At 35.9% G+C, this 24,943-nt stretch overlaps 1 non-coding gene across 1 annotated transcript; it reads right to left on the bottom strand.

Annotated features, from left to right (window-relative positions):
* Positions 1–15,294: 15,294 nt before the first annotated feature.
* On the bottom strand, positions 15,295–15,367 carry Trnam-cau (transfer RNA methionine (anticodon CAU)). Its single transcript has one exon. It is a non-coding gene; the product is annotated as a tRNA-Met (tRNA).
* Between the last annotated feature and the right edge of the window lie 9,576 nt (positions 15,368–24,943).

Below are 24,943 nucleotides of genomic sequence, written 5' to 3'. Positions count from 1 at the left end.
GCAAATGTGTCCAAACTTAGCAACACACTCAAAATACTTAAAAGTAAAAATAACATGAACCAAGAAATACATTTTCATGTTTTTCACACTGTTTTGCGTTTCTGTTTAATTGGACATATAACTTATACCAGGTAGCTAAGTATGCGTTTTTACATAATGTGCTATATAAATTAAGTGGGGCAAAGGAACACGGGAAACAAATTGAGTAGATCCTACTTTTCAAAATAGTTTTTACAGATGTGACCTGGTTCACAGAGTTTGTTCTTATTCCGCAATGTTTTTTGTTGCTCCTTGTACATTCAGACCTAAGTTCGTAGCGCGTTCTTTTGTCCAACGAACACATTTCTTTAAAACAAGTTTTATGAAAGTTCTTTGAATCGCGGTACCATTGTTTGAAGTTTTTTAAAAATCTCCATTTTTAAGGCAATTAACTCTTTTTTAGTGATTCATTGTACTCTCCATATTAGAGTTTCTGACTCTGCAAAAAAAATTTTCTGAAACTGTTGTTCTCTAACGCTTTCATGCTTTTTTGACCTTCTTTTTCTTTTGTATTTGTTTATGTCTCTCAGTTACTTAATCAGTAGAGATTTTTTCGTAACTTGAGACGTCTCAGATGTCACTTGAACAAATAAGATTGATTTGTGGATTGAAACTTTTTTCCCATTACAGCTCACGTCCAAAAAAAGTTTAATTTTCTTTTAAAACTTTGTGTACGAAAAAGGAGGCATGTTTAACCCAATAAAAGAAACAGCGAGCGCCGCTATGAAAAATCACATCACCGTATTAAACGTAGCAAAAGCTTATTGTATTTTAAAAATGGTGAAATTGGCTAAACTCTCGATGCCGCGTCAAAGACTCAAAGTTGTACTACGCAGATAAAGTGTCCACTTTTCCCTTACCAACAAATACGCTGTTAACACTATCAACCTAACATACACGTTTAAAAACACGGCTGCATGAGACAGCTATTTGCGCTGCGTAGGAATGCTTTAATTGAATATAAGTTACTAAGTTCAAGCACCTTCGTCCTTTTCTTTAGAAGATTCTGTTCATCTTTATTTATAGTGAGTGTTGCAGAGGATCCTGCGCCTCCAATGCAGGAAATCACGATCGGAAAAAAACTATTTTTCAAACTTCAAACATTCTTTGTTGATATTTTAGGTTTTTATTGCCTCGTAATTTTTGTACGCTTTCTTGGTTACTTTAGTTTTGATTGGCCAAAGTGCAAAGCAATTTATCGTTGGGGGAAAATCTGCCAAATCTTGAACCCACAAACCGTTCGGTTTGATGTCAAACCGATTGTTGTCATCAGTCCTAGTATATTGGTTGTCAAAGTTTTGTTTTTCAAGTAAATGAAATTTTGGCTCAACTGGCGTACGTTTTGCATTATATTCAAAAACGTGCTTCTAATATTGTTGCGCCGCATTGGGTTCTAGTACCACGTTGGAGAGAAGAAAACACGAGTTAGTGCAAATTTTGGTGCAAAGTTTTACCGAATGCACACTCCGTCGTGAAGTCCGATTTTGTTAATGTTAAACAGTACCGTTTCTGTGGCAAAACAGTGAGCCAGCTCGTGACTCAATCACATATGTCGCAAGCTTCCAATCGAATGATCGACGCCAATCGCCAATGATAGCTGTTGATCCCAAAACACAGAAGCCACCTACATTATTGACCCTAGATACGCTAAGAATTTTGCTAATTCTGAAGTTTGCGTGATTCTTTACAAACACTTTGATTTGTAAAGAAAATTAGGATCTATTCTGTTTCGCCCCCCCCCCCAGTATTTTTTTGACTCCAAATACAAATTATATTGTTGTTGTTGTTGTTGTTGTTGTTGTTGTTCGTTAAAGAAGGGATTTCTCCCAATCAAAACAGTTATAGAAAATTAGTCCATGTCTCTCTGCAGTGTTGACAGTCACAACATATCTGCCACGTGCAGACGTTTTCTGGTTTGTACTGCATCATGATATCATTCCACATTTGCTTTAGATTTCTGTGTTTTAGGCCGTGTTGATTTCCGAAGTCAGTGCTGTGATGAAGTCTGTTGGCTATCCTTTGTGTGCGAAAGAAGAAATCGCCGGGAGATTTTTCGAGTCATTTTTTCGTTAAGTCAAAGTAATCGTCTCTTCTCCTTGATCTGTTTCCAGGCAGCACCGGCTGTTTTGTATTTGTCGGTCGAATTTGTTGAAGACTTGATAGTAGTAGAAGATCATTGAGCTGATAGTACATTGGCAGGGGTAGTAGATTTTACAAACGTAGTTGTTCGATGTAACTCAGTGTCTTGCTGTTTGTTATCCAGAACACGACCATACGTTGAAAGGTAATAATTTTTTGAAAGCTAATGATTTTTTGAAAGATCAAAAACTACTAGCTGTACCTCTTGATAAAGGTTGCGGTTTTTGTGTTATGAAACAGACAACATACTCGGATAAGCTAAATGCAATCCTGAGCTCCAGTCAGTTTGAGCCTCGTAATGGAGAAATTGATGATCTAACAATAAGAACGGAAAAACTGATAAATAGCAGTTTGCATCAATTAATGAAACAGGTAATGATAAGTGAAAAGATTTATCACAGGCTCAGGACAACTGGATCGCAACCGGCCAGGCTTTATGGACTTGCTAAGGTACATAAAAATGGTACGCCGCTTCGGCCTGTTCTGTCAATACCCGGTAGCAGTTTTGAGAACCTCGATAAATTTCTCTCTCCCCTTTTCGAGAAGTGCCAGGTGCAAATATTGAGACTAACTCTCGAAAGATGCCAGAGCAGCACTAGAGATTACCAAATTGGTGAAGATGAGCTAGTGGTATCTCTCTATGTAAAAAGCTTTTACATCAATGTACCGGCTCAGGAGGCAATTGAAGTTGCGCTTATAGAACTGTACTCCAGTGTCGAGGTACCTGAGATTCTGAGGTCAGCTATGAAGAGCCTTTTGGGACTAGCCGTAACGGATTTTTTACTTTAAGTGTAATAAAATGGGGTACATTCAATCGGACGGTTTAGCAATGGGTGCTTCGCTGGCGGTAATTTTGGCAAATTTGTGGATGAAATCCTTTGAAAAATCTTTGCAGAAACCAAAAAAGGCAAGGGAGATCAAAACTCCTGACACAAAGGTGATATGCATTGACTGTAACCGACGCGTTACTTTCCCAGGGAAAGGAGTTGAGTGCAAATCATGCAAAAACTGGTTTCATGCAAAATGCCAAGGTATCACTGACACAGAATATCAGACCATGCAGGAAATTGTTTGGATCTGTTCCTACTGTGCAGAAAAAGGTAGAAAAGAGGACACACTGGAATTGAAATTATTCAAGAGGTATGTGGATGACATAGTGTGCACGGTAAAGGGAAACCCTCTAGATTACCTTGAGTATGCAAATTCTCTTCCCAAGAACTTTCAATTCACTCTTGAGAAACCAAACGGACGTGGAGACCTGGCATTCCTAGATCTAAACATAAACCTACAAGAAGATAGAAAAATCAGCTGTCTTTGGTATCAAAAATCAACTGATACCGGCATAAACCTAAATTTCCGTAGCTGTGTACCGTTACAACATAAGAGAAATGTGATTCAAGGGACTGTATATAGGATTTTTAATGCGACCAGTGACTGGCAACCTTTTGATGTAGCTCTTAAAAAATATCAAGAGATCTGGACTGAAAATCAATACCCAACGGCTGTCATTGGTATCAAAAATCAACTGATACCGGCATAATCCTAAATTTCCGTAGCTGTGTACCGTTACAACATAAGAGAAATGTGATTCAAGGGACTGTTTTTAGGATTTTTAATGCGACCAGTGACTGGCAATCTTTTGATGTAGCTCTTAAGAAATATCAAGAGATCTGGACTGAAAATCAATACCCAACGGAGCGGTCTTCCAGTATTGTTAATGAGACGTTGGATAAAATAGTCACGAAGGAAAAGGTCACAGCAAAACCACCCCAAAATGAACAACATTTCAAAAAAGTTGAAAGCCTTAACAATAGGGAGCCTAAACCTAGATTTTTTGTTCAATACAGAGGATATATCACGCAAAATTTTGCAAGTAGACTGAAAAAATTGTGTGATATTCAAATCATTTTCTCAACAAGAGAGCTAAGAACTGTTTTGCTCACCCTGAAATCAGCTTTGATAAGAATCTGAAGTCCCATGTGGTATATAATGTTACAAGTAAAGGATGCAGCTCCATCTATGTTGGCCAAACCAGTATGACGATAATACGCGCGATGAGTAGTGGGGGCGGGAATTGACATAGAACTACTAGTTCAAATACAAAAATTTGACTTTTGAAATTCAAAAAATATTCTGGTACATGTTAATTCGAAATTTTGTCAACCCCAAAAAGTAAAAAATAAAAACAGATAGGAATGAAAGCAAAAATCCCTTTTCAGGAATAAAAAGCCTTATACCCGGGATGTTCAGTAAACCGGGAATAAAAAATGAATTGATTTTAGTGTAATAAGTGTTTAAAAAATGTAAATGTGGTATTAACTGTAAATAATTTCAAAAATTCGATATTATTTTAACTCATTTCATAGAATTATAGTCAAAGACAAGTATATATACTTTGTAAATGATTTCATTTAATTTTTAAACCTGACGATGAACGCAATGTTCGAAAACGTTCGTTTTAGTTAATCAATTTAAGTTTTAATTGACAATTACTTCTCTGCATCTTTCGTTGACACCGTATAGTTGAAACAAAATGTATATGTTGTTATATAACACGTTATTGTGTAATAAATTAGCACGTGCGTCTGGGGGGTCATAATACATTTATGCTCACTAAGCTGGGGGGGAACAACAGATCCAAAATTTACTAGGTATCCAAAAGTCTTGCCAAAATTGGATCACTGCCATCATTTGCATGCACTTTTTCCATTACAATCGAGTAGCGCGTGCGTTCTATCAACGGGAGTATGGCTATACCGTGCATTGCCATGGCAGTAGGATCTCACTAGGTCATGCCTTCTAGAGACTGCAGTAATGTGTTTGCTACAATTAGGATGGATGGGGTTATGCAAGAATTTGACCACTTTAAGGCAGACAAGTTTTTTTTTTAAAAGCTAATTGTCGATTGAGACAATTGAATGCTTTTTTGTCGTATATTTGGAGCACTGTTTTCGGGCATTGAATGTATAGCTTATTCAATCCCATACTTTTGGCCTAGGCAGTGCTGGCTATTGCTTCCACGCAACGGCCAGTCATTTGAGTCGGAAAGCGTTGCATTCTGTCAAATGTTTATCGGGAATTTTTCGGTTGCTAATCCGAAGGCAACTTGGAAAACGCTTTCGCGATTTTGAGTGAGTTATCTTTGAAGCATGTCTTGTGTTTTTATGAATATGAAAACTAATACTGACAACAGAGTGAAAGAAATAAACGTGAAAGTGAGAGAACGTGAAAAATTCAACGGAATATACTCTAAATCAGAATTAAGGATGGTTAGCTTAAAATTGATAAATATCCGTTTTAAAATCCCTACAAAATTAACCAAACGTGCCAAACCAAATGAATAACTACTACGTTAAATATTCATGTATTCCACTTGTCAGGTCTTTTCAAAATTAGATTTGTTACACAGTGTGGTTCTTTTTTCGTTTTAATTATAGGATGTCTCAAGAAGTGCTGCTGAAAATTAGTGTTGCCTAAAGAATGTTCACCAAAAATAAGCAGTTTCTAATTTGTAAAGTGTTACGTAACAGGCTATTTTTCTACTGTGGGACATGAAACGTTCTTGATGATAACACAGGGCAGGGTAACTCACATTATAGCCCCCCAGCTAAGTTCTTCGATATACAATGACTGCAATTCATTTGAAAACATAGATTGAGGTTTTGTTATTGATTGTTTCTGTTTTGTTAATTAAAAGTTTCAGGTATAGCTAAACGGAATATCTCCCAATCCTGAGCTCCAGTCAGTTTGAGCCTCGTAATGGAGAAAGTGATGATCTAACAATAAGAACGGAAAAACTGATAAATAGCAGTTTGCATCAATTAATGAAACAGGTAACGATAAGTGAAAAGAATTATCACAGGCTCAGGACAACTGGATCGCAACCGGCCAGGCTTTATGGACTTGCTAAGATACATAAAAATGGTACGCCGCTTCGGCCTGTTCTGTCAATACCCGGTAGCAGTTTTGAGAACCTCGATAAATTTCTCTCTCCCCTTTTCGAGAAGTGCCAGGTGCAAATATTGAGACTAACTCTCGAAAGATGCCAGAGCAGCACTAGAGATTACCAAATTGGTGAAGACGAGCTAGTGGTATCTCTCTATGTAAAAAGCTTTTACATCAATGTACCGGCTCAGGAGGCAATTGAAGTTGCGCTTATAGAACTGTACTCCAGTGGCGAGGTACCTGAGATTCCGAGGTCAGCTATGAAGAGCCTTTTGGGACTAGCCGTAACGGATTTTTTACTTTAAGTGTAATAAAATGGGGTACACTCAATCGGACGGTTTAGCAATGGGTGCTTCGCTGGCGGTAATTTTGGCAAATTTGTGGATGAAATCCTTTGAAAAATCTTTGCAGAAACCAAAAAAGGCAAGGGAGATCAAAACTCCTGACACAAAGGTGATATGCATTGACTGTAACCGACGCGTTACTTTCCCAGGGAAAGGAGTTGAGTGCAAATCATGCAAAAACTGGTTTCATGCAAAATGCCAAGGTATCACTGACACAGAATATCAGACCATGCAGGAAATTGTTTGGATCTGTTCCTACTGTGCAGAAAAAGGTAGAAAAGAGGACACACTGGAATTGAAATTATTCAAGAGGTATGTGGATGACATAGTGTGCACGGTAAAGGGGAACCCTCTAGATTACCTTGAGTATGCAAATTCTCTTCCCAAGAACTTTCAATTCACTCTTGAGAAACCAAACGGACGTGGAGACCTGGCATTCCTAGATCTAAACATAAACCTACAAGAAGATAGAAAAATCAGCTGTCTTTGGTATCAAAAATCAACTGATACCGGCATAAACCTAAATTTCCGTAGCTGTGTACCGTTACAACATAAGAGAAATGTGATTCAAGGGACTGTATATAGGATTTTTAATGCGACCAGTGACTGGCAACCTTTTGATGTAGCTCTTAAAAAATATCAAGAGATCTGGACTGAAAATCAATACCCAACGGCTGTCATTGGTATCAAAAATCAACTGATACCGGCATAATCCTAAATTTCCGTAGCTGTGTACCGTTACAACATAAGAGAAATGTGATTCAAGGGACTGTTTTTAGGATTTTTAATGCGACCAGTGACTGGCAATCTTTTGATGTAGCTCTTAAGAAATATCAAGAGATCTGGACTGAAAATCAATACCCAACGGAGCGGTCCTCCAGTATTGTTAATGAGACGTTGGATAAAATAGTCACGAAGGAAAAGGTCACAGCAAAACCACCCCAAATTGAACAACATTTCAAAAAAGTTGAAAGCCTGAACAATAGGGAGCCTAAACCTAGATTTTTTGTTCAATACAGAGGATATATCACGCAAAATTTTGCAAGTAGACTGAAAAAATTGTGTGATATTCAAATCATTTTCTCAACAAGAGAGCTAAGAACTGTTTTGCTCACCCTGAAATCACCTTTGATAAGAATCTGAAATCCCATGTTGTATATAATGTTACATGTAATGGATGCAGCTCCATCTATGTTGGCCAAACCAGTATGACGATAATACGCGCGATGAGTAGTGGGGGCGGGAATTGACATAGAACTACTAGTTCAAATACAAAAATTTGACTTTTGAAATTCAAAAAATATTCTGGTACATGTGATTTCGAAATTTTGCCAACCCCAAAAAGTAAAAAATAAAAACAGATAGGAATGAAAGCAAAAATCCCTTTTCAGGAATAAAAAGCCTTATACCCGGGATTTTCAGTAAACCGGGAATAAAAAATGAAATGATTTTAGTGTAATAAGTGTTAAAAAAATGTAAATGTGGTATTAACTGTAAATAATTTCAAAAATTCGATATTATTTTAACTCATTTCATAGAATTATAGTCAAAGACAAGTTTATATACTTTGTAAATGATTTCATTTAATTTTTAAACCTGACGATGAACGCAATGTTCGAAAACGTTCGTTTTAGTTAATCAATTTAAGTTTTAATTGACAATTACTTCTCTGCATCTTTCGTTGACACCGTATAGTTGAAACAAAATGTATATGTTGTTATATAACACGTTATTGTGTAATAAATTAGCACGTGCGTCGGGGGGGGGGGGGGGGGTCATAAAACATTTACGCTCACTAAGATGGGGGGGGGACAGTAGATCCAAAATTTACTAGGTATCCAAAAGTCTTGACAAAATTGGATCACTGCCATCATTTGCATGCACTTTTTCCATTACAATCGAGTAGCGCGTGCGTTCTATCAACGGGAGTATGGCTATACCGTGCATTGCCATGGCAGTAGGATCTCACTAGGTCATGCCTTCTCGAGACTGCAGTAATGTGTTTGCTACAATTAGGAAGGATGGGGTTATGCAGGAATTTGACCAGTTTAAAGCAGACAAGTTTCTTTTTTAAAAAGCTAATTGTCGATTGAGACAATTGAATGCTTTTTTGTCGTATATTTGGAGCAATGTTTTCGGGCATTGAATGTATAGCTTATTCAATCCCATACTTTTGGCCTAGGCAGTGCTGGCTATTGCTTCCACGCAACGGCCAGTCATTTGAGTCGGAAAGCGTTGCATTCTGTCAAATGTTTATCGGGAATTTTTCGGTTGCTAATCCGAAGGCAACTTGGAAAACGCTTTCGCGATTTTGAGTGAGTTATCTTTGAAGCATGTCTTGTGTTTTTATGAATATGAAAACTAATACTAACAACAGAGTGAAAGAAATAAACGTGAAAGTGAGAGAACGTGAAAAATTCAACGGAATATACTCTAAATCAGAATTAAGGATGGTTAGCTTAAAATTGATAAATATCCGTTTTAAAATCCCTACAAAATTAACCAAACGTGCCAAACCAAATGAATAACTACTACGTTAAATATTCATGTATTCCACTTGTCAGGTCTTTTCAAAATTAGATTTGTTACACAGTGTGGTTCTTTTTTCGTTTTAATTATAGGATGTCTTAAGAAGTGCTGCTGAAAATTAGTGTTGCCTAAAGAATGTTCACCAAAAATAAGCAGTTTCTAATTTGTAAAGTGTTATGTAACAGGCTATTTTTCTACTGTGGGGCATGAAACGTTCTTGATGATAACACAGGGCAGGGTAACTCACATTATAGCCCCCCAGCTAAGTTCTTTGATATACAATGACTGCAATTCATTTGAAAATATAGATTGAGGTTTTGTTATTGATTGTTTTTGTTTTGTTAATTAAAAGTTTCAGGTATAGCTAAACGGAATATCTCCCAATAGTGAGAGGTATATTGGCCGACAGGGCTCCATAACGATGGAGAAGTAACCCCTCCCCTCCATTGTAGCATCCCCTTCTTAAAATTACAGCCCCCATTCATGTGTTTAGAAATGATGGGGGGTGGGCTATTCGTTATATGAGCAGTAACAGTAATCTATGCAGGATCTTTTCCGTTTGTGCCCCCCTACCAGTACGTTATGCTCCCCCAGTTACAGAGCACGTGTCATTACATGGTAAATCACAATGTAAAAGTATGGCAGGTGCATCTGGGGATGCAAATAAATTGCACCCATTAAGCTGGGGGGGGGGGGGGTGGCACTAACGGAAAAGATCCGCTATGCAATGGGAAAAACCCGTAACCCCTACTATCAAATAAGGACTGGGGGCAACCAAATTTTATACAATTGAATCTTACCCCATCACAAGGTGTACATGGTGCGCAAGGTGCCGTACAGGTATCCATAATAAACTATATGTGGAGGAGCACTCGAGTAACGTCCGGGCTTTTTGATAGCTTCTTCGGTGAACCTCTACAAACAGCCAGTTGATAATGGAGCAAGTTAATCCGACGAACAATGACTCCAAGCACAATAACTTTAAACATGAATGGGCAATTGTCACGTGCAATTTTAAAGAAAAGCACATCATTGTGGATAGCCGTTTAGAGTAAAAGTGAACTACAAAATTACCGAAAGGAGATGTCTGCTGATATTAGGCAATTTACTTTTCAGATATGTAGCAAACCTGGTATTATGAGTATAAGGACGATAAATCGGAGGACGAATTATCCAATCGATTCCCGACCAGACAACAGAACCCTTTTAACTCACCTCTTTCTCTGTGTCACGTTTTTTTACATGCTCCTCTTCTCAATTTCTTCGTTATGTTTTGGTGCTTTCGAGTTCTACGATTTGACAGATTTGCTCTGGGCTGCTTTTGGCCCCAAGAAGAATGTGCAAAATGACGACGTGAAAAGTGCCTCGTTAATTGCAATCTCTTGTACATATCTGGTTTGCGCTCTGCATTGGCCTTACTTCATATGTAGAAGGTTAGCATTTAAGGATCTATTCTTGTTAAAATAAGGATTTATTCTACTTTTCCGTGTTAGCGGTTTTCCTAGGGTCTTTATCATTATATAGCCCCCATGTAGTATAAGTACATTATGGGGGTCGATAAACTTAATAAATAGGTCGGATTAGGTTTTCTAGATCTTTTCCGTTTGTGCCCCCCCCCCCCAGCTTAGTGGGCGCATATTATTTGCACCCCCCAGACGCACGTGCAATATTTTTTCAAGTGATTTACTGTGTAAGGGCACGTGCTCTGTAACTGGGGGGCGCATAACGTACTGGAGGGGGGCAAAAACGGAAAAGATCCGGTTTTCTAATGCTACCTGTCTTTTATTTTACATTTTTCTCAGCTAAAGTTTGTGCATAATATCATTTTATTGATAGATTTGAACAATACGAAATGCTTTATGAAGACGCAGTACTGGGAGGGCACCGGACCAGCTAATATTCACTGATTGGAGATATAAACTTCTGCCACTCAACTGTCTCGAATAGCCAATAATTACCCAATGTTGTAGAGGGGCGTTAAATTACACGATTCTGGCTACTTGAAATCTTATTAATCATACTGAATAAAAAGAACAAAAATTGCCGACCGTCCACCAATTTGATTTAATTCAATTTGGTTTTATTATTAGCCAATATTATAGCGCTCCTATTTTTTTACAATTCAAAGAATTTGAATTGTATTGGGGCGCTGTCTTTTTTTAAGATTTGTTCACACATTTTCATGATTTTTGAAGTCAAATTGGAGTAGTGATTTTGGTCACGCTGAAACAGGAAGTGGAGCAAAAAAGCGAGTGGTTTTGCGGCGTGATATTTTTTGCACTAATTCTGAAATAGAGTGAGAAAACGGTGTTTGAACAAAAATTGGGTCTTTCCCATTATAGCCCCCCGAGCTTAGTGGTCAGATAACCTATACCCCCCAATCATGGTAATTATACTATGATGGGGCGCCATAATTTCATGGGGGGTTATAATGGGAAAGAACCCAAAAATTCCCTTTCTCGCTAGTATTTATTTGTTCGCATGGGGCAATTTGACTTTAATTTTTTACTGTTTTTTTTATTTTTAGGATCGATTTTTTTTCTAAATGGTTTTCCTAATCATTTCGTAGTCCATTCTAGGTCTAGTTTCTTGTTTAGTCGATGAGAATTCTTTGAATTGTACGTCAGGACTTGTCTTGCTATGTTTTTTACTTGTCGAATTAAAATTTTTCGCTGTACCTTAGTTCACAGCGTGTTAAACATTTTGCGTGAAATCTTTTTGACTTCTCTAGGGTAGTTTTACTCTTCTCTCATTCTGTTAAAAGTGTTTTTAGACAGCAGTTGCTCAGCAAAATAATTCAAAATGAACAGTCAGTATCAAAAAACGAAATCAGAAATAGGAACGGGATAAACCCATAAAGCCCGATTTTAGAAACCCAAAACTCGAACTTTGTTTTTAGTTACCATCTCTAAAGCTTATTTGTATTGATGCTTGTCCCCGTGTGGTTTCACTACAAAACGGATATATTCAACTCAAAAATGACATCAAACTAGTTCGCACTTTAAAATTGTTTGTACAAAAATCATTTTTCTTCTTTTAATCCCAATCTTGGTTATGGGAATCAACGGCGGCTATTTTCCGGCAATCTGCCAGGTACGTTTTTAAATAGCCACCGTCAGGCTCTCAAACGACTATTATTTAGGCGCTCTCCTTTTAGAATTCAAAGAATTTGAATTGTATTGGGTCGCTGTCTTTTTTCGAGATCTGTTCACGTATTTTCATTATTTTTGAAGTCAGACTGGAGCAGTTATTTTGGTCACGCTGAAACAGGATGTTTAGCGAAAAAGCGAGTGGTTTTGCGGCGTGAAATTTTTTGCTCTAATTCTGAAGTAGAGTGAGAAAATGGCGTTAGAACAAAAATTCGCTTTCTCGCTAGTGGTTTTTTGTTCACATTCGGCAATTTCACTTTGACTTTTACTGTTTTTTCAATTTCTTACATCTGATTTTTTCTAAATAATTTTCCCAATTCCATCATAGTTCACTCTAGGCGTAGTTTGTTTGAATCAATTTTCTCTTTCTCGCTAGTGAATTTTTTGTTCAGATGCGGCATTTTGACTTTAATTTTTTACTGTTTTTTTTTATTTTTAGGATCGATTTTTTTAAATGGTTTTCCTTATCCATTCGTAGTCCATTCTAGGTCTAATTTCTTGTTTAGTCGATGAAAATTCTTTGAATTGTACGTCAGGACTTGTCTTGCTATGTTTTTTACTTGTCGAATAAAAATTTTTCGCTGTACCTTAGTTCACAGCGTGTTAAACATTTTGCGTGAAATCTTTTTGACTTCTCCAGGGTAGTTTTACTCTTCTCTCATTCTGTTAAAAGTGTTTTTAGACTGCAGTTGCTCAGCCAAACAATTCAAAATGAACGGTCGGTATCAAAAAACGAACTCAGAAATAGGAACGGGATAAACCCATAAAGCCCGATTTTAGAAACCCAAAACTCGAACTTTGTTTTTAGTTACCATCTCTAATGCTTATTTGTATTGATGCTAGTTTCCGTGTGTTTTCACTACCAAACGGATATATTCAACTCCGAAATGACATCAAACTAGTTCGCACTTTAAAATTATTTGCACAAAAATCATTTTTTCTTTTAATCCCAATCTTGGTTATGGGAATCAACGGCGGCTATTTTCCGGCAATCTGCCAGGTGCGTTTTTAAATAGCCACCGTAAGGCTCTCAAACGACTATTATTTAGGCGCTCTCCTTTTACAATTCAAAGAATTTGAATTGTATTGGGTCGCTGTCTTTTTTCGAGATCTGTTTACGTATTTTCCTTATTTTTGAAGTCAAACTGGAGCAGTTATTTTGGTCACGCTGAAACAGGATGTTTAGCGAAAAAGCGAGTGGTTTTTCGGCGTGAAATTTTTTGCTCTAATTCTGAAGTAGAGTGAGAAAACGGCGTTAGAACAGAAATTCGCTTTCTCGCTAGTGGTTTTTTGTTCACATTCGGCAATTTCACTTTGACTTTTACTGTTTTTTCAATTTCTTACATCTGATTTTTTCTGAATAATTTTCCCAATTCCATCATAGTTCACTCTAGGCGTAGTTTGTTTGAATCAATTTTCTCTTTCTCGCTTGTGAATTTTTTGTTCAGATGCGACATTTTGACATTGATTTTCAGCTTTTTTTAAATTTTGTTTGGTCTGTTTTTTAAATGTTTTTCCCAATTCACTCTTAGTCCGTTCTAGGTCTAGTTTTTTTATTAGTTAATACAAATTCTCCTACTTACTTCACTCACTGTTTCAACTGAATGGATTTTAAAGTCTTACATGCATTGAATTACGCAATATAGTGAATATTTTCAAAGTCAAATGGGCAAAATCAAAAGAGACGGGATCAACCGATAAAGCCTGGTCATTAAGTCCTTAAGAATTAGGTTATCAAAGTTCATTAGAGTGTTTGCTAGCTGATATTGCTGTTAAGCTTATTAGCTTTCAGTTTAGAAGCAGAATTAGGTATAGTTTTTGAATCTAACTAAAACTGCACGCGAAATTAGAACACTTTTTGCTACTGAAAAAAAAAATTCGGTCAATTTGTCTCCTCTTCGTTTCTTTTTCTGTTTCAATCCCGATGTGCATCAACGGCGGCTGTTTTCCGGCAATGTGCCGGCTATGTTTTAATGCAGACATCTTTTATAGCTGTTTACTCTTACTAGTAGAGTGCAACCCTGCCGCACGCCATAGATAATCACAGCTGATTAATTCGCCTTTTCTTATTTTTGTTGTATTTTAATTTTAACAAATCACACCGTTTGTCCAGTCAAATTTAAGCATTCGGCTTAAATTCCCATTTTTCTCATTCGGGTCTGTGCATGTTCGGTCCTAAGTCCTAGCTGCATTTAGGTTTTGGGATTTTGCGCTCACAATCTGGCTGCAGTATGTGTTAATTGGGATGCTGATCAGGTTAGACGTTGTGAGATGGTGGCCTTGGTGGGTCACAAACATCGGAATCGTGTCTCTCTCAATCGTCATTGGAGAATCTCTTCTATTCTACAAACGCAGAAAAAGAACTAGATCAAAACTATAGGCAACTATTCTGTTTCGCAAACCCCTTTCTCCTTCAAAATTGATATAAGCACGGTATTTGTTGAGAAAACTTGAGAACAATTTACGGGCTGTTCCCATTATAGCTCCGCCACACGAAAATATAGCCCCCATTATAGTATATGTAGTTAAACTGCGGCATTATGGTATATTTAGGGCAATTAGGGTGCTATGATGTATATTATAGGTAATGTTCTGCCTTTGGACTATAAGATTTCTCACCCCCAAAATTTTAATCGTCCAGAAGGTTAGAACTTTAATCATTTTGTGGCACGAAATACGCGAAACAGCTAATTTCATATGTTCTGTAAGCGGAACACGCGTTCTTAATCGTTACAGAATTGAACTCTTATTTAACACTTCAATAACATTGAATGTTGTAATGGCTGCTAAATTTTATAATTCTATTCCTCGAAATGAAATTTTGTTTTGTTAATTTTTATACAAAATTTAGTATAATAAATATTTGTCTTAAAGTTTTTTATCTAAAGAATATTTCTTGACATATTAAATTTAAAATATTCTATAGGCCACCCCCCCCCCCCCCCCCCCCCCATGAAATTATATAGTCCACCCCCCCCCCCCCATTATGGGGGGGGGGGGGTATAATGGCAAAGACCCTTACTTTTAAATCAATAAACACCAATTTATTGCACAGACTATATAGCATAGCTGATAACCCGTCATCGCTGGTTAATTAGACACTTCCTTGTACTTAGAAGTAAAAAAGTTAAACTAAAAAGCTTAAACTATGCGACCAGTGAGGCTCGAACTCACGACCTTAAGATTATGAGACTTACGCGCTGCCGACAGCGCCATGGTCGCTTGGATTTTTATAATTTAGAACGTTTTAAAATCAGCAGCGAATCATTATCCGACAGTATCTTAAGACGGTCTATTATTCAATTTGTTTGGTCGCGACTGAGCAAAATTCAGCGTCAAATTCTGTGTCGAGCGTGACATTAGAAGTCAAGCAAAAGTTGATATTGAAATTTTGGGTCAAGCGAGAGAGTCCAGCGCGAAACATTGCAGAGATATTTCGAGTCAAGCAAAGGCAAGTAGTTGAGTGGCCAATTTGTGTCAAGCATAGTCTTTATACAAATTTTCCTTAAGCATGTCAAGGTTTTTCACATGTCAAGGTCTAATCAAGGGTTGGCAGCCTGAAAGAACCATTATTGCTAATTCAGTTTTACTAAACAAGGACTTTTTTGAGTAGGTTATCCATAATATTGCATTACAACCGGAGAAACTCCCTTACGGGGTCTTTTCAATTATAGCCCCCCCCCCATTATGGTAAATTGCCATGATTGGGGGCTATAGGTTATCTGACCACTAAGCCCGGGGAGCTATAATGGGAAAGACTCAAATATTCAAAGATTATTAAACTTTCTGAAAAAGAACCTTTTCATGTATATTTGTTAAAGATAATTGCCAGAATGACTTCCTGAATAAATCGACAAAGGAAATTTGTCCCAGGTAGTTCAAATTAACCCCAGAGGCGTGGGTAAATTTTGTTGAAACGATTATAATAACAAGGTGGCCTGTTCAAACAATTCGCCCAACGTAGGAAATGAGAAAGCCTAATCAAAAGAATTTAATTCAGCTGATAAAAGTTATGTAAACCCCGAAACACGACCCTAAATTGAGAGCCCAGATTTTTAAACTCGCAGTTTCTTTTCTGTTTAAACAGCTAATTTTAATCAGGCGTATTGACTTTTCTGTGAAGTTAGCATCAAATCGAACCGGGTAAGCAATTTAGTTTTCTAAAATTAGGGGCTTTCCAAAAACAGATCTGGGCGCAACTTTGTGTCCTGTTAATTTCAGTATCTTAAGCCTTTCAAGGGAGTTTTCGAAACTGTTATTGAGGGTTACATGGAACAACGCAACGACAAAATACCCAATATGATAATACCCAACTGTCTTCATTCGATCTTTACGTTCAATTTTCAGAACTGAAATTAGCATTTGCTTTATCGCTGTTTAATTGCTCTCAAACGAAGTTTGTAGTTAATTGCTCTCAAACGAAGTTTGTAGCAATTATAGTAGTCCTGTCGGTCTTTTTTTATGCGATTTTTCGCTTGACCGATTTTTCGTCTGACGCTTTTGACTTTTCGTCCTCAAAAACGGGATAAACAGGTAGCGCCCAGCGGGCATTAACTGCTCTTAGAGCCTTTCAGCTCAAACTGTTTTGGAGACTTATAGTTAGGTTGTGAAGGGCGGTTCTTAGAGGTTGACGACACCCCCACTGTTGACCCCCCCCCCCCCTATTGCCCTCACCCCCCTCACCGCGCTGTTGCCCCCCAGCCCACTGTTGCCCACCCCCTCCCCATCAGACCCCGAAGTACCCCCCCCCCCCCCCACCCACCCGCCTCCCGTGGCTACTGACGAACAATCAATCGCTAAAAACACGCCATACTAATTTTCACAAATTTTTTCAAGTTTTTTGAAAATTTTTGTCATTTTTTGTGTTTTTTCAACCCTAGGTGTCAAGAAACCTCCTCTAGGGTTTTATATTACGTTACTGCATAGTTTCGAGTGGTAGTGGAATGGTTTCAACATTTTAACAACCCGAATTTTAGCCTTTTTATGACAAAACGTTCATTTTTTTCAAAATTTTTGACATTTATTTCTAATTATATACTTTTTTCCCGATGCAGGGGCCAGAAAACGTCTTTAAGGGTTTGATAATAAGTTACTGAAACAATTTTTTTGCCATGGAATAGCTTTCAATTTTTTAATTTGACAAATTTTATCAATTTATTTTGATAAAATTTGCATTTTTTTCAAGTTTTTGTTTGTTTTTAGTTTTCTCCAGCCTCAAGACTCGAGAAACCTCCTCTAGGGGTCAAAGGTAGTTACTGTATAATTTCTAAATGTAATGAATTGTTTTTCCAGATTTCAACACCACGAATTTCAGCTTTTTTTAAATAAAATTTGCGATTTTTAATTTTTTTTAACCTTTATTGTCAGTTTATTATCGCTATTATCAGTTTACTTGTCATTATTGTCGTTTTTTCAGGTTTTTCAGCCCAACAGAAAAACTCCGTTAGGGTTTGATAATGAGTTACTGAAAAATGTTTGTTGGCCATGGATTAGTTACAACTTTTATCACAAATTTTAGCAGTTTTTTTTGCATTTTCTAATTTTTTAGTTTTTTGAACTTTTTTGTCAATTTCTTGGTTTCTCCAACCTCAATGGCCACATAACCTCCTCTAGTGTTTGAGCTGAGGTTACTGCATAGCTTCTGGATGTAACGGAGGGTTCTCAAGATTTTAAGATCAGCAATTCTTAAAATTATCTGCAATTTTTCAAGTTTTTTAGTCTTTTTTACTCTTTTATCATTTTTTCCGGCATCAGTGTCCTAGGGACCTCCTCCAAGGCTTCTTGAAAAGCTGTCGCATAGTTTCTAGATTCATGGAATTTTTATCAATATTTTAATGACTCCAGCTTTAGCACTTTTTTGATCAAATTAATTTTAACTTTTCGAAAAATTTTTATGTCCAAGTTTATGTATGTTTTTGAGCCAGTAAAACTAGTTAAAGCTTGAAATAGTGATCTGGATGGTCTCTTGAGACAATGAAATGGTTTTGAAGATTTTAATGTCTTGAATTCTAGCAAGATTTATTTAAAAATTGTGATTGTTTTCAAAATTTTTGAGTGTTTTTGTCCTTTTCTGTGTTTAACTTTCATTACTGGCCAATGAAGTTTTTCAAGTCTTGCAGATGGGTTACTTGACATAATTCAGGAAGGAAGAAATAGTTGTGAACATTTTCACTGCAAAATCTGGAAGCTTTTTCAAATTTTGCAATAATTTGCAAATTTTTTAATTGTTTTCTATTTGATTTGTTTGCTAACAAAGCTAGAAAACTAAAAGTTGAAGAGTCGAATCAAGCTAGCGCTGGGTTCAATAAACCGTGGCTAGCTACTGACGAAGCCAACCGCTCGCCGGTCGTTTGAGAGCAATTCGCCCGACGTTAGTCGGTTATGTTATATAATTCTCATCTTACTCAGCCGGTTAAATTGTCCTCATATTGTGACTGTTTCATGTCAAGTACCGACAAGAAACACCCCGACTTAATCATAACATATTATAAATCATCTGACTTTGATATATTTGTTTACTGTTCTTTCTTAGAATTTTTAAAGTGTAAACTTTTTGGGTATTTTTTTGTTTTGTTTTGGTATTGTTTTTTTTCCTGACACCCTTTTGACATCGGTTGGAAAGGTGAATTGATTCAGCAGTAGCATTACAGGCTTGGTTTGAATTTACCTCTAGGAACAAATTGAGACAAGAGACATATAACATCTTACATTCCGTTCCGCAAATATTTAACATGCTGTATATAAAAAGTTGGTTTTTAATTGCTCTGAAGCGAAGGTACAGTTCTGTAGGTCAATTTTTGGTACGACCGGTCTTTGATATGGACGTTTTTCTTCTGATATTACGAGTATCTGAGGAGGATTCACCGAAACCTTTGCTGAAGAGGCTTTGCTGGATCAATTTATGATGGTTTCTCCTTATTGGGTCTCCTGGGCTCTACCTTGTTGGGCATCAGCCTGCAGTAGATTCCCTTTTGGTGCTTCTTTTTTGCCTTTCATAGAACAATTTTGATGCATCAGATAAATGAAAGTCAATTCAATTCAATGTTTGAAGGTTAAATTCTCGAGCCAATTTTTGACCCCAATGCGAATTGAACTGGTATGCATAATTTCGCAGTCTAAAGCATAAATAGTTTAAATGCGATTAATTGGGCAATGTTTTCTGAACATATTATTAATTTTCGCTTAGCGAGAAACGAAAATAATATATGAGCGTTTTTTTAACAAAAACTCGAGACACGATGGCGACACACGGTGTTAAAAATAGTCAAAGTTAAAATTAATGAACATTTCAATATGCCTTAAGTACAAAACGTTCTGTCAAAAAAATGCAATATAGTAAGCATTGATTTATTTTTTCCTATCCCTAAAAAGACAAGCGTAACGATGACTCCTTCCTTCATCATTCTTTTTTTTATCAGTTTAACTTTTTCATTTATTGTTATTGATTTCTATAACCGAAGCCGGTACTGAGAGTGGCTCTAAACTATAACAGAACAATGAGAGGCTAAATTTGCAAAATATGAGATTGGCGTGTAAATTGCTGAGATATTTTTTGTGTGCTGGCGCATCTGAGTTTACTCAAAACTTATGGTTGCAGATTTAGTTCAAATAAAGCCTTTGAATCGTTTGATTTATCAAATTCTATCAAACGCTCAATTGGACTCTTTCAGTTTGTAAACTTGTTGTTCCCTATCTATTCCCTTATATTTGAAAACAGGTCATATATATTTATTGTTTTGAAACTTATTTCCGACCAAATTTCGGCGTACTTGTCAGATCAATTTTGATTCAAAAGAAAGAAGTAAAAAAAATGAGCATTAGGCTGGCTTGGTTGTACTAATTAAACAATGGCATCGTGAAATTCATAATAACTGAATAACTGTATGAAAAGGTTTATTGTTTTCTCCTTTACAAGGATATTTCAGCTATATGCCCAACTTGGATAAAAATGAAAAACGCTCACTGAAAAAAAATGAACGGAAGATTCTGCATAAAAAATAGGGTTTCAATTTTAAAGTTAAATTTTTCCTTGTTAACAGTTTAACATGTCAATTTCTTTTTTCCGCTTGTTTTCAATAACTGAACCCAGCTGGGTCTCAATTGCTCTAAACTATAAAAAGTGAAATAATAGCTTTTCAAATTCATCGATTGCCGTGTAAATGTTGTGTTTTTTCTTCGTGCTGTCACATATCTTCTGATTTTAAAGAAAAGTTATGGACATTAGGTTCGACTTAAACCTCTGAAGCGTTTGAACAATTAAATTTTATCAAACAGTCAATTGCACTCACTTCATTGTGATTTTTTTGTCTATCTATTTCTTTTTCTTTCAAAACAATTTATATCCAATTGTTGTTTTGAAATTTATTTCCAAGAAACCTTGGTCATACTTGTCGAATCAAATTTGATTTAAAAGTAAACAAAGTAGTTGCATTCAAAATAAAATTAATTGGTTAACAAATTCATATGATAATCTCTAACAGTGTGCATTTTGGGAATGACGTGTTGGAACTTAATATCGATGATGAAAACAATTGCAATAGCAGAAAAGCTTTTAGTGCAAGCAAAAGTGTTGAAAACTGAGTAACTGCATGATCAGGTTGAATGTTTTTCACTTTCCAACAATGATCTGAGTCTTATAATTTTGAAAACATATGCGCATTGTTCACTCTCTGAAGTGCACGCTTATTTGCTCAAATAGGATTTGAATAGATTTGAAAACCACCCTCTGAAAAAATTGAACTGCGGTTTCAGCAGAATAATTGAGAATTAGTTTCCAGAGTGGGACCTTTATCTTGTAAACAGTTTTATTTTTACTTTTCCTTTTCTGCTTGATTTCAATATCTGAACCCGGTTGAAATCGAATTGCTCTAATTTTTAAAAATTGAAATGTTAATTTCACAAATTATGGTGAATTTAAATAAGTTCTAACTAAGGCCGTCAAACGCAATCTTTGTGCCAAACATTGAAACCCATATACGGACGTTAAAATTTTAGAATGGTAAAGTTCTGCAGTTCTAGATGTTAAAACACCATATTTCGGATCTTTTAAATGTGAGCCCTCTGAACTATAACTGAAAGGTGCTTATCATACTGGGGAGCGTAAACGCAAATGATCCAAATTTTTAGACTACAAAATTTAAATCTAAATGGAAAAGTAAAACAAGAACTGTAGGCTAGCTTGGTTTTTCTGAAGAACCCATACTAATGATGACTTTTTAACAACTGAATCAAATTATGGACGTATTTAATAATTTTCACACTTCGAGTACCTTTCGAGTACATTTCACTTGGATTAATTAAAAAAACCACCTTTAAAAATTTTGAATGGAAGCTTCTGCAGAACAAGCGATATTTAATTTGTAAAATTGGAGGCTAAAACAAAACGTTTTTCAGTTAATAACCAAAGACTTAGTAAAAGTTTTTTTTCATTCAAAGTTTTAGTAGTTAACATATTAACTGCTTAAGATTCCCCGAACAGTTTTTTCGCGGTTTCATTTGTCCTAGATTGTGATATTCGATGGAGATTTGCTAGATTTCTTTTTAAGCAGCAACTGTTACCTTAAAATTGGGGCTTTAATGTAACCTGTTCAGAAACCAATGATCAATTTTAAAGGCTGATCTATTTAATATTTTTTTTGGGTGGGGAAAAATGATACTAATTTTTTTCAAGAAGTTCACAAACCATCATAAAGTTCAGGCGGAAATTTTTTGCCGTCACTCTAATTTTGCCTGATTTTCATTATAATAGGAAAGCAACTGGCCATCGGTTTTTTATTTTGATGCTGTTGTTTCAGTTGGAAAACAAGCTTGATATTTATAAAAAAAAATTCGTCGGATATTCAAAAAAATCTCTTTTGATAACAATCCTAACTTATGCGAATGTTCTGTGCAACTTTATGATCCTGCGAAAGAATAATTATTCCTAACAAAATAAAATTTTATCAATAAGTTTGATTATCTGCCTTTCGATTCTTTAACTTTCCTCATAACACTAAGAATTCAAAGTTCAATGTTAGTACTCTAGTTTTGGCAGTATTTTTGGCTCATATCCTATCATCTTTTTCCCTTGAAAAAATTGTTATTTATAGGCTAGAACACTTCCTATGCAAAGCTCAGCTACTACCGAGGCCCCTTATTCAGCAAATAGTTTCAAAACATATATATCTTCATTAAACCTGGAATCGGTCACTAAGTTTCCAACTTTTTTACAATTCAAAGAATTTGAATTGTATTGGGGCGCTGTCTTTTTTTTAAGATCTGTTCACACATTTTCATGATTTTTGAAGTAAAAGAGGAAGGGAGCAAAAAAGCGAGTGGTTTTGCGCCGTGAAATTTTTTCGTTCTAAATTTAAAGTAGAGTGAGAAAAATGTGTTTGAACAAAAATTTGTTTTCTCGCTAGTGGTTTTTTGTTCACATGCGGCAATTTCACTTTGATTTTTTACTGTTTTTTCGATTTTTTTGGATCGGTTTTTTTCTAAATGGTTTTTCCAATTCATTCATAGTCCGTTCTAGGTCTAGTTTTCTGTTTAGTCAATGAAAAATTCTTTGAATTGTACGTCAGGACTTGTCCTGCTATGTTTTTAAATTTCAGGCGAGCGATCAAAAAATGAACCGAAATTTATTGATATCGTTCTCTCTTCTGCTGTTGATTGCGTGTTGCAACGGAAACCCAAACACAGTCCAGGAGTTTCAAAATGACGATTCCAAACGCGGGTACTTTCTGAACAACGCGATGCGAAACGAAGATGACAGAAAGCGAGGATTCTTCCTTAGCAAAACGAGGGCGAAAAGAGTGTTTTCCGATGAGAATTCTGACGAAACAGAGAATAAGAGAGGCTTTTTCACCGATAAGTTTGTGAACAATATGGGCGAAAATTACAACTACCGCCGACTACAAAGGAATGTCTGAAATTTCTTATGCGAGTTTTCTCTGATCTGAATAATATAACTGAATAGATATTTAACGACAGCTTAAAAGTTGGGGTCGTTCCCGTTATAGCCCCCCGCCTTCCTCGAAATTATAGCCTCCCTCGCATTATTGTAAATTTATGGTAATTGCGGGGTTTTACATTGCATGACCACTAAGTTGGGGCCCGACTATAATGAGAAAGACCTTTTTATCGATTTTTTTTGTTCAGCAGATTGCTCTAATTTTTGAAATTCATTCTAAATTTTGACTGTTCTGAGAGAATGGAGAAGAATTATAGATAAAATGTTTGAGTCAAATATACGAGTAGAGTCGTAGTCAAGGATAGTTTTTCACAGGAACACATGAGATATTATGAGAACGCAAGTAATGTGTATATGGGTACCTCCGCAGCATAGAGCCAGCGAGACGGTACCCATATACACATTACTCTAATTCACTTTATATCACTACTCTTTTATATTCACTTCTTTTATATTTTAAATCTATCATTTCTTGTCTCACTTAGTGCAAACCACTAGTACAGAGTTAAGCTGGTAATGAACCATTATCAGACGTATTGTTCGGGTTCTATCCTCACTGACTTCAGTGAACGTATCCCAGTACTAGTATAACTAGAGAGACCGTGTAAATAGGACATAAAACCAACTTGCGAAAAAACTTGAACAAAAATTGAAAGAAATATTAAAATAATAAAAATTTTCATATATCCCCCCAAATCAATAATTAATCAATCTAAAACTAAAACTTCCTGTCTCACTTGGTGTAGTGGTTAAATCATCGAGTCTAGTTAAGTTGCTTTAGCAAACGGATGGTTTGGAGTTCCTTCCTCACTGACTCCAGTGAACGTCCCCCGACTTTGATGAAATACTATGAAACTAAGTGAGATAAAAAAACCAATTTCACAGTTCTTAAAAAGGATGATCAGTGAAACTGCTTGGCAGATCCCTGCTGTGAGACTGTATATGGGACACACTGTGATGGGTATACAGTCAAAAACACTGAGATCGGTGGAAACAGAGCGATAAGTGTTTTTTTTCACTTATAGAACCTAAATTCGCCATTACTATTTCTAATGCCCTTATCATCAAATGGATCTATAGCTAACTTATACTGTTCCTTAGTTTCTAATTGATGCCATTTGCTATCAAAAGTATAATTAGTTACATATTAACTTACACCCCCATATATAGCATTTTTATAATCTTCCAAACTAATTTGGTTTTTAATAGTAGCTTTAGTTATACCTTTTAACTTTTTCTCATCTTCTCCTTTAACTGTATTATAAAAATATGCTTTAGCTTTAAGGAAGCAGGCTTCTATAATAGTATCATTAGGTAATTCGTCCTTCATCTTACCCAACTCATTATTATGTAAAATATCTTTTATCTTATTCATTTCAGTTTCTATATTACTATCTAAAGGAATATTTATGTTTATAAATATACTATCTGTATCTGTGTTATGATAACTACAATCTAACTCTTTCTCAAAGTAATCATATATAGCTTTATACATGAATAGTTTAGCTTTTTATAATATAACAAATCCAATATAATTCAATTTATCTAATTTAACATTACCTCTTGTTTTATGTACGGCTAATAGATCATCATCAAACTCGACAGAAAATTTAAAACCAATATTTTCTACTAATTTAATATATCTATCTACATCAATAACTAACTCTACATCTTGTGTTATATACATTCTCTATTGTTTTTCCATGGAAGGCATTATTCATTAACTTAAAGAATACATCCCCAAAATTATCACCCTTAGCTTTAGCCTCCTTTCTTTTCTTAATTTTAAACTCAATATAAGGTTGTAACCACTCACTCTTCCTATACTCTAATTTTTGCTTAATTGT

Source organism: Convolutriloba macropyga, chromosome 13 (genome assembly GCF_964194025.1).
Source record: "Convolutriloba macropyga chromosome 13, txConMacr16.3, whole genome shotgun sequence".
Lineage (NCBI taxonomy): Eukaryota > Metazoa > Xenacoelomorpha > Acoela > Convolutidae > Convolutriloba > Convolutriloba macropyga.
The sequence above is the reverse complement of the archived record's forward strand: the minus strand, read 5'-3'. Positions and strand labels throughout refer to the sequence as shown.